We start from the raw sequence: 10,577 nt of genomic DNA on the forward strand, positions 1-10,577 counted from the left end.
GCCCTAAGTACCTGCACTCAGCCACGATCCTGCCTTAGCCTCCCTAGGTGGGACCACAGGCACCAGCCCCTGCACTTCCTGGGTGTTTTATTCATCCACTGTTAGCATCTCCACCACAGATTTCTTCTGCAACTACGGCTTTCTCCTGGCTGTCAGATACAGGATGCATCTTTTCCCAGCCATACTTATGTGAATGCATTCGTGGCCCTGTTCTGCTTTGTTAATCCATGTGCCTTTCTGTGCACAAATCCCCCAGCATATTTCTCAGTGCTTCTCCACACTGTTCTTAATTATCTGTGGGAATTCTTTCTGTATTTCAGATACACGCAGGTCCTTCGCCAGCTTTGCAGTGACAGTGTGGTTTCTCACTTTCTGAGCTGTTTTGTATTCTCTCCATAGACTCTTTTAATAAATGGAATTTTTTTTTCAATTTAATGGAGTTTCATTTATCAGCTTTTTCGGATGCCTCTGTTTTTCCGAAGCAAGTGCCCTTTGTCTGTGCTGCCCACAAAAGTGGCCACCATCAACTTGACATTGTCACTACTCTCAGATCTTTTGTGAGGCTGAAGACAATAAAGAAGAAGACTGAGAGAATTATCCATCACCGGTCAGACTGACATGTCAAAATGAAGTGCAATTCATGAAAACCCAAAGGTACTGGCAAAAGGATGCATCGATGATTCAAAGGCCAGATCCCGATGTCACACCCCAGTTCCTGGAGCGACAAGAATACAGGCTAGTGGCTTCTGGGAGCTCTCAGTCAGTCCCTTGTGTCAAAGAGCTGGAAATGCTGCTGCTCTACAGCAGATCTTACCATGCTGAGATTACTCATGCTTCCTCCAAGAACTACAAAGCCATGAGGGAATGAGCAGGTGAGTCGGCCACTAGATGAACCGGTCCCAATGCCAAGCTGTGCGGGAAAGGCAAAAATAGAAAGCTCATGTGTGTGCTTTATTTGTGCTTAAATGAAACCACAAAAGCTGCTATCTGGAGAAAGAAGGAACGCGTCTGATTTGCCAAGACCATGAAGATATTCTCTTTGGCTTTCTTATAGAAGTTTTATTGATTTACCATTCTCATTTAGATCTACAGTACATTTGAAACTGATATTTGTATATGATGTGAGGTAAGAGATAAATATCCATTTTAAAAAAATTATAAGAGTATCATCTACTGAATTGATTTCCCCACATTTTATTTCATCAACACCTTTATTATAAACCAAATGGCTCTGTGTGCGCGCGCAGCAACTATGTGCAAGTGTATGTCCTTTGCATGTGCTCTTAATCTGTTCATCTTTCTGTGCTACCTGGTTTAATTGCTCCAGATTTATAATTACCCTCAGTGTATTGCAATGTGATGTCTTCAGTATTATTTTGTGATGCCACACAGATTTGTTTGGTTGAAGAAGAGACTTGGAGTTAACAGCTTGAGGATGGTTGAGGCCCTGGGTTGGGAGGGGCCCCTTCTCTTCCCCTTCTGTGCCTAAGTCTTCAAATAAACATTAACCAACTGTGAGGGGGCAGTCAAGACAGTGCCCGGGGGACAGAGGAAGGAGACAGAGTCAGAGCAAGCGAGCAGAAGCAACTGTGCGGCAAGTGCACAGGACAGTGGCTGAATGAGTTTCCCTTCCTCTGGGCTTGGATACATTCTAGAGATGAGTCACTCTTGCCTGGAGACATAGCTCAGGGCAGAGGCCATTCTTTCTCCTCTGTCCCAGAGCATTTGCACACACCACCCCTCTGAGCTTGCTTTCGCCTTAGGGGAGAAGGAAATAGTTGCTTCCCTGAATTACAATTAGGCCCATGGGCATCCACTTCTGGATGCCCTCCGCTACCCTGGGATGCCTTTTCCATTTCACTTTTAACATCTGTTTATTGTGTGTGTACAGGGGGGTGTTGCATGTCACAGCAAAGGTACAGGTTGTTTCTTTCCTTCGGCTAGGTAAGTTCCAGAGTTTGAACTCAAGCCATCATCAGGCTTAGCAGCAAGCGCTCTTACCATCTGAGGCGTCTTGCTGGCCCTATCATGGGATTCTTTAAGTCCTTTCTGAATGCCTGAAATGAAGGCACGTATCCTTCTACATCTACTTCAGGGGGAGCTGCATGACCTAGAGATTCCTTATCAGCCACAACTGAGGTTGGCCGTGGCCGCTGTCTTGACATCTCTAGGGCCGTCCTGTGGGTCTGGGCTGTGCCATCATGCAATGCTGGCAACCCTCTGGCCCTCTTTACAGCTGCAGTCCAGATCCAGCACCTTCCGGCACACACCCATGCCTGTTGTGTGCTCCATGTCTTCTAAGGCAGCTGTTTTCCAAGCGGAACTTGCGAAGAAGGTCAGCTCCAGATGGATCCATTCTTCTGAGTGTGATGAACCAATCAGGAGCTTGGTGGCGCAGACACCTCCATAGGCAGTTGGGCATCTCAAGGGTCTGGTTAACGGCTTCCACACAGTGCTTTGTGGCTTGGGGGTAGCCCCTTTCTGGAAGTATCGGCCACCACTGTTCTTCTCGAAAGCAAAGTGGGAGTTTATGTAGACCACCAGTTCTCGCTCCTTCACTTTCCCCCTGCCTGACGCCTTTTCTTTAGATCTATTTGTTTTTATTTTATGTATATGAGTGTTTTGCCGGCAGGTGCATCATGTGCATGTAATGCCTGCAGAGGTCAGAAGAGGGTTCAGGTCCCCTGGAGTTATAAGATGGTTGTGAGTCGCCATGTGGGTGTTAGGAATTTTAACCTGAGTCCTCTGGAAGAGCAGCTAACGCTCTTAACCTCGGATCCATCTCTTCAGCTCCCTGTGGCCATTTCTTGAGAATGTCTGGGGTTCGGAGCCAGAGACCTGTGGTAGAAGTAAGTAGATGGCATCCTTGTACTTTGCTTTGCTTTGGGAACTGCCATTCTAAGTCTTGGCAATCTATCCACAGTCTTCTCTGCACACCAGCGATCCTCTCACACAGCACTAGGCATTTACTATAGTCTTTCTTTCTTTTTTCTTTTTCTTTTTCTTTTTCTTTTTTTTTTTTTTTGGTTTGGTTTTTCAAGACAGGGTTTCTCTGTGTAGTTTTGGTGCCTGTCCTGGGTCTCACTCTGTAGACCAGGCTGGCCTTGAACTCACAGAGATCCGCCTGGCTCTGCCTCCCGAGTGCTGGGATTAAAGGCGTGCGCCGCCGCCGCCGCCGCCGCCGCCGCCGCCGCCGCCGCCGCCCCCGCCTGGCTAGTCTTCTTTCTTATGCAAGCCATCTTGGTTGAGTCTAATTCTCAACCCTGTTGTAATGTTGTAAGGCAGTGAGAGGCCCCGGGTGCAGTTCAGTTGGTAGAGGGCTTGCTTATCAAGTCTTTCTTCAGGTAGGCACCAGCTCCCAATCTTGCAATAGCTGCTTCTTGTTCGCCAGTGGAACATTGTCTCTTGGCTCTAACTTGGTCTCCTCTCTTGGGGAGGAGGAGAAAGCAGCAGTGGTACTGACTGCAGCTTTTTTCTCCTCATCTCTACTGTCCAGATCAACCCCGAGGAAGCTACCAAGAATGCGCATGAGTCCAGGACCTTGTAGTCTTAGCCTAGGTTCCATGGCCTGGTTTGTGGGTTTTTGTTTTTTGTTTTTTTTTTGTTTTGTTTTTTTACATAATTCTTTATTGATTATTTGGGAATTTCACATCATGTACCCCAATCCTATTCATCTCCCAGTCCCTCCATATCCTCCCCTTACCCCTGCAGCATCCCCCCAAAACCAATTAAAAACAAAACAAAACACACAAAAAAAGCCACCTTGATCCTCTGTCTTTCCAACACTTGTCGTTCATCCTAGTGGCATTGAGTACTGAAGTGTGTCATGCAGTGTACCCTTTTGTCCAATCAGCCCCACCCACAAAATGTCCATTACAATGAGTCACTGGTCCGGTTCAAGGCCTCTGACACACCATCATCACTGGACTCTCACTGAAACTCTTCTCAGATACCCTGCTGTTGCCCTGAGTCACAGAGATCCTGCAGTTATCATTTTACAGGACTAGTCCCTTCACAAACTCCAGCAGGTCATAGATGGTGTAGATGTTAGTGGATGTGAGTCTGGGTGGTAGCTGAGCTGTTTGTTCAGGGCCACTGGGACCACTCCCTGCTCAGGTAAAGGGCAAAGCCAGCTCTCCCATGCCCAAAGTGAGGGGTGGGGCCTTGATGGCCTGTAGCTCTGTCATTTCCAGGTAGGTAGGATTACCAAGATGCATCCTCATCACAGGGGTCACTTTCTATCTAATCATATAAATCAGGCATGTAGAGAGGATTCAAGAATTTTCCCTCTGCCAACTGGGCCTCCATATTCTAAAGCACCTCTTTAGCCTGAGGCTTGAATCATGCTTTAAACTCTCCTCATAGGTTCACTCAGCTTCTTTACACTAGGTTAAGAACTCAAGAGTTGGACTGCTTATGGTGGTATGTGTGTTTAATCCCAGCACTGGGGAGGCAGATGCAGACAGATCTCTGGGTCGCCGTGAATTCAAGACTAACCAGGTCTATATAATGAATTTCAGGCCAGCTAGGGCTACATAATGAGACCTCATGTCAAAGAAAAAAAGAGGAGGAGGAGCAGAGTAAAGCTGGATGCACTATGTTCTTCTGTAATTGTAGTATGCCTAGAGCAAGATGGGAGTCTGAGATAGGAGACTCCCTAGAGGCTTACAGGAATGGAGCAAGATGGGAGTCTGAGATAAGAGACTCTGGAGAAACTTGCAGGACTAGAGGAAGAGGCGAGTCTGAGATAGGAGCCGCTAGAAGCTCGCAGGTCAACTACCGTGCCTCACACAACTGCGAACAGGAGACCCTGTCTCAAACAAGGTGGAAGGTAAGGAAAGCACTTCACTTTTTGTCCTTTGAGCTCCACGTGTGCACCATGGCATGCATGGACGCAAGCATGCATGGACACAATATATGCACACAGATCAGAGGAAAAGACAAAAAGAACTCAGGAGTTGCTGCTTTTGGCAAGTACACTTGCCCCGGTCAGGCTTCTGATCACCGATTTTGCTGACACTCCCATAATGTAGTCCTCTTTCTTGGCATAGGCTGCAGGGGGACTGCTGTACAGCATGTGGTTCTGGGAACCTAGTTTAATTGCCTCAGAGTAGCACTGCAATGCACGGTCACTGTCCCTGGCAACCAGGGCGCTTTTGCCTTCAGCTCATCCACCTGCTCCATAGCCTTGCCCAGAACCCCACTGAGTCAACTCTATTTGCCAATATTGTTCTTTTTTGACATCATGTGGGCTATTCTTGGCACTTTTCATTTTCATATTAATATTAGAATCAATGTGCCAATTCTTTTTATAAATTAGCATACATTAACTGTATATATAAAATAATGAGATTCATTATGACAGTTTCATAGTTGCATATATAAATATACAGACTTGGAACATGTTCTCACTTATCTCCCCCTCCCTGATTTCCTTCTACATTCCCAATAATCCCTTTTCTGCCTTCATGTCTTTTTTTATTCAAGATGCCACATAAGAATAAACATGATTTTTGCCTTTCTGAGTCTGTTATTTAATTTAACATTATGATCTCTAGTTCTATGCACTTTCCTGCAAATTACATGTTTTTATTAATGGCTGAGTAATACTCCATCGTGTACACACAACACATTTTCTTTATCTGCTCATTTGTTGATAGGCACCAAGGCTAAAGACGTTGAATACTTTTTTCATGTATTTATTGCCATTTGTACTTTTGAGAACTGTCTGTTCAGTTCATCTGTCCATTTACTGATTGGATTATTTGCTCTTTGGGCTAATTTTGAAAATGATTTCATTTATTTATTTAGTATTTTAGTATTTAGTGTGTATCTTCGTGTGAGTGCATGCATGTCTGTGGGGACTAGGTGTGTACCTGTGTGCATGCAGAGGGAGAAGGGGGACTGAGTGTCCTCTATCACTCACCACCAATTTCTTTAGCACAAGGTCTCTCTCTGAATCTGAGGCTTGGCTTTTCTACACTAGGCCAGAAGCCAAGGTCCTTCTGTCTTCTACTTTCCTAGGATCTATGGTTACAAGTCTGTGTCAGACGCTCCAGCTTGTTATGTGGGTGCTGGAATCCAAGCCCTGGTCCTCACGATTGCACAGTTAGTGCTCTTAATTATGGAGCCATCTCTCCTATCTCCCTAGTTTTTAACTTGTTTACATATTCTACAAATACATGACAAAGATTCTCTCCTATTTAAAATTTCTCTTTAACATGTACTTTCCGTGGGAGAATGGGATGCACATACCACATCAGCAAGCATGTGAAGGTCAGAGGACAACTTGCAGGAATTGATTCCCTCCTTCCACAGTATGAGCTCTGGCCTCGAACTTGGGTCCTCGGGCTTGGTAGCAAGTGTCTTTACCCAGTGAGCTATCTCAGCGGCCCAGAGAAGACGCTTTTTCATTTGCTGCAATCCAACTCTTGCCATTATTTCTTGAGCTGTCTATGTCCCATTCAGGAAGTCGTCTTTTGTTTTTAATTGAGACAGTCTCATGTAGCCCATGCTTCAAACTCACTCTCTAGCTAAGGCTGGCCTTCAACTCCTGGTCCTTTCCCTCTAACTCCCTAGTTCTGACAATACAGATGTGCACCAGCATGCAACTCTGTGTGGCTCTGGGAATGGAACTCAGGGTTTTACACATGCTTGGCAAGTACTCTACCAACAGAGCTCCTCCTACATCAGCGTCTTGAAGTGTTTCTCTTGTGTTTTCCATTAGTAATTTCAAAGTCCCGGGCTTTACTGTGGCTTTATGGTACAACTTAAAACCAGAATGTGATGTTTCCCTGGTTGACTGAGCCTTCTATCATTATGAAATGTTCTTCTGTAGCCCTAGTAATGCTTTTATAATATGACAGCTTCATCAACTTTTTCAGATTAGTGTATGCAGAAAGTACTCCTCTCCATTCTTCGCCTTTCAACATTATATTTTAAGTAGATGTTTTGTATGCTGTGTGTAGTAGTTGAGTTTTATTTCTATTCTGACAATTTGGATTATTTGATTGGCATGTTTAATATATTTGTATTAAAAATAGCCTTAGTGAGATAGAATTCACAAATCACAGAATTCATAGGAAGTACAGAGTTCAACAACTTTCCATGCATTACAAGAGCAGGATAAAGTGTGGAATCTTTCATCATCAGTCTGTTCACATTGAATTAAAACGAACAGCATTTGGGTGTAGCCAGAAGTTTCTCCAGTCCCACCTGGCCCTGCGGGTCCATGTTTCTCTGGTCCTGCCTGGCCCCACAGTCCTGCAGCTGCTTATAAAATAATCATTCAGAGGCTTATATTAATTACAAACTGGATGCCCTATGGCTCAAGCTTCTTGCTAGCTAATTCTTATAACTTAACTCATTTCTATTAATCTGTAAGTTGCCGAGTGGCTGTGGCATTACTGCTGGCATCTTGCTGCTCCTTGGAGGGTGGCTGGCGTCTCCCCTTCCTCTCCTTTCTTCTTTCACTCTCTCTCTTGGATCTTCCCACCTGGCTGCATCCAGCCCTGCCATAGGCTAATGAAGCTTTATTATCAACCAATCAGAGCAACACATATTCACAGCATACAGAAAGACATCCCACAGCATTTGGACTCATTTTTCAATAGAAGTCTTTCATTGTTTCAAAAAGATCCCACATTATTCTTACGATCCAGGACCTTGTTTCTGGAGCTGGATTACTCCAATCTTACTTATCAGCCTGCTGCATGGTTCCTTTTTCAGAAACATGGTATCCAAAAAGGTTTAGGATCGTCTTGTTTTTGAGTGTTGTGAACTGCTAAATTTGAAACAAATTCAATGTTTTCTTCCAAGTTTAATTCTTCCTTCTGGGCTTGATAAACAGAGCAGGTAATAGCTGTCTTCATCCAAACCCTGCAGATGAAATTTTCAGCCAAAAATTTTGGATTTCAACAAGAGACCCATTCTCCTGAAAAACAATATTATTTAGAAAAACAAAACAGTGCCGATAGGGAAGTGAGTGAACAAAGAGCTCATGGTGTAACAGAAGCCCAGTGCAAGTCCTTTCCTTACCTGCTGTAAGTGAATACACAGATTTCCAACGGTAGCCCGTCTATTTCTCCTTATTCATATATGTATGTATGCATGCATGCATGTATTTATTTAATGAGCATTGGTGTTTTGTCTGCATGTATGTCCTTGTGAGAGTGTCAGGTCCCCTGAAACTGAGGTTACAGACAGCTATGAGCTGCCATGTGGGTGCTGGGAATTAAACCTAGGTCCTCTAGAAGAGCAGCTAGTGCTCTTAATCACTGAACCATCTCTCTTGCCTCCCTCTTTTTCCATTTTGAATTCAACCTAAAACCTCCTCTTCCCTCCACCCCCACTTCCCCCCCACCCCCACCCCCACCCCCGCAAGGAGACTGCACTCTACATTGCTGTGCCTCAGCATCCTTCAAAGGCTTCCTCTGGGCCCCTTCACCATAACTCTGCATCCTTTCAGAGTGAACCGTGTCCCAGCTGAAAGTGGTCTTCATTCTCCAAGGACATAAAGCAAAAAGAGAACATTTGAGGTTTTAACACCCTATCCCCATTTGACCTGCCTGCCTTCTGTTCCCTTCTTCTTCCCCACTTCTTTTTATTTAGGTTAACTTTAGTTGAGGGAGGAATATGGGAGAGACAGCTAAAATTAAGAGCTATCTGAGGGGTAGTATGGGAACCTAATACAGTAGAAGCTTCCTAAATTATATACATATATGAAGGTGATGTAAATGAAATCGTCAAATAATGGGAAAGACAAAACTCCAACTGGACACCTCCTGTCACCAAATTAAGCTTCCTATACTAAGATTGGGTTACACCTAATAGAGATGTTTGCCAAAGGGGTCCCATGGGAACCCCCAAACAAGCCCGGCTGTTGTCAGGACTATTGGTTGCTCTCCACAAACTAATGGCGAGGCCCCGTTGCTGAAGTTAATGCCTACACGATTCACTGAACATGGAGAAGTTCAACTGCTGCATACATGGAGCTTTTGCCCCTATGTATTAGCATCTTTGTTACAGGGAGGTGCACTGCATGCTACCAAAGGAGAAGCAAACACCAACCCAGTCACAGACCCTTTTGTCTACAATGGTGTCCTGCCTGCAAGACATGCTAGTGCAGTAGTGGTCCACTCCATGAGATGGAACCCGTACCCAACACTGCTTGGGTGACCAAGAAACTACTAGATAGCCCAGGGACCCAGGGTAAAACCAAGTATTACTGTTCTTAAAAAATGTAGCAATAAAATGACTCCTGATGACATTCTGCTATACTCATAAATCAGCCATCATCAAAGATGTTTCCTTCTGAAACAGATGGGAACTCATACTGTGGTTGTTTGAATGACATTGGCCTTCATAGGCTCATAGATTTAAATGCTTCATTATCAGGGAGCAGTACTATTTGAAAGGATTAGAAAGTGGCCTTGTTGAAGGAAGTACATCACTGGGGGGTGGGCTTTGAGGTTTCAAAGGCTAAACCCAGAGTCTCTCTCTCTGCCTGTGGACCAGGATGGAGCTCCTGGCTACTTCTCCAGTGCCATGCTCCCTGCCATGATGATAATGGACTAAGTCTCTAAAATTGCAAGCGAGCCCACAATTAAATGCTTTCTTTTATAAGAGTTGCCTTGGCAGTGGGACCAAGTCCTGTGCTCATTGCATGAGTTGGCTGTTTGAAACCTGGAGCTTATGCAGGGACACTTGGCTCAGCCTGGGAGGAGGGAACTGGACCTGCCTGAACTGAGTCTACCAGGTTGATCGCAATCCTCGGGGAGGATTTGCCCTGGAGGAGGTGGGAATGGGGGGTGGGCTGGAGGTAAGGGGAGGGGGTGGGAGGGGGGAGAATAGGGGAACCCGTGGCTGATATGTAGAACTGAATGGTATTGTAAAATAAAATAAATTAAATTAAAAAAAAAGAGTTGCCTTGGTTATGGTGTCTCTTTACAGCAATAGAACACTAAGACACCCTCTAAATCAACAAGATCGACACATATATGAACTCACAAAGATTGAGGCAGCATGTACAGGGCCTGCACATGTCTGCACCCAATGGGGACTTAGAGCTGAAAGGAAAAGTGGACATGCCCCCATCCCTACCCCAGAAGCAATCTCCAACTGATAACCACTTGCCAATGAAACTTTAGTTTCTTCCAAGGGAGTCTCACAGTGGAAACAAACCACTCTTAAGGATAGGCTGCGTGCTCATTGGTAGACGGCCAACAGACAATGAACTCAATGGCATCTATGGAGGTTCCTTGTCTCATAATATTGCGTCAGGGCTTTCCTTTTCTTTTTCCTTTTTTAAAAATTTTGTCTTGTGCATGCCTTTAATCCCAGCACTTGGGAGGCAGAGGCAGGCAGATCTCTGAGTTTGAGGCCAGCCTGGGCTACAGAACTAGTTCTACAACAGCCAGGGCTACACAAAGAAGCCTTGTCTCAAAAAACGAAAACAAAAATTATCTTGTTATTTTTTAATTTTTATTTTCTTTATATCTTTTTTCTTCTTTTCTCCACAGGTCCTCTGTGTATACATTATGGCTTCCAGTTTAGTATTTTTATGGGCTTCCCGAGTG

This window comes from Peromyscus maniculatus, chromosome X (assembly GCF_049852395.1).
Source record: "Peromyscus maniculatus bairdii isolate BWxNUB_F1_BW_parent chromosome X, HU_Pman_BW_mat_3.1, whole genome shotgun sequence".
In the NCBI taxonomy this organism is placed as follows: Eukaryota; Metazoa; Chordata; class Mammalia; order Rodentia; family Cricetidae; genus Peromyscus; species Peromyscus maniculatus.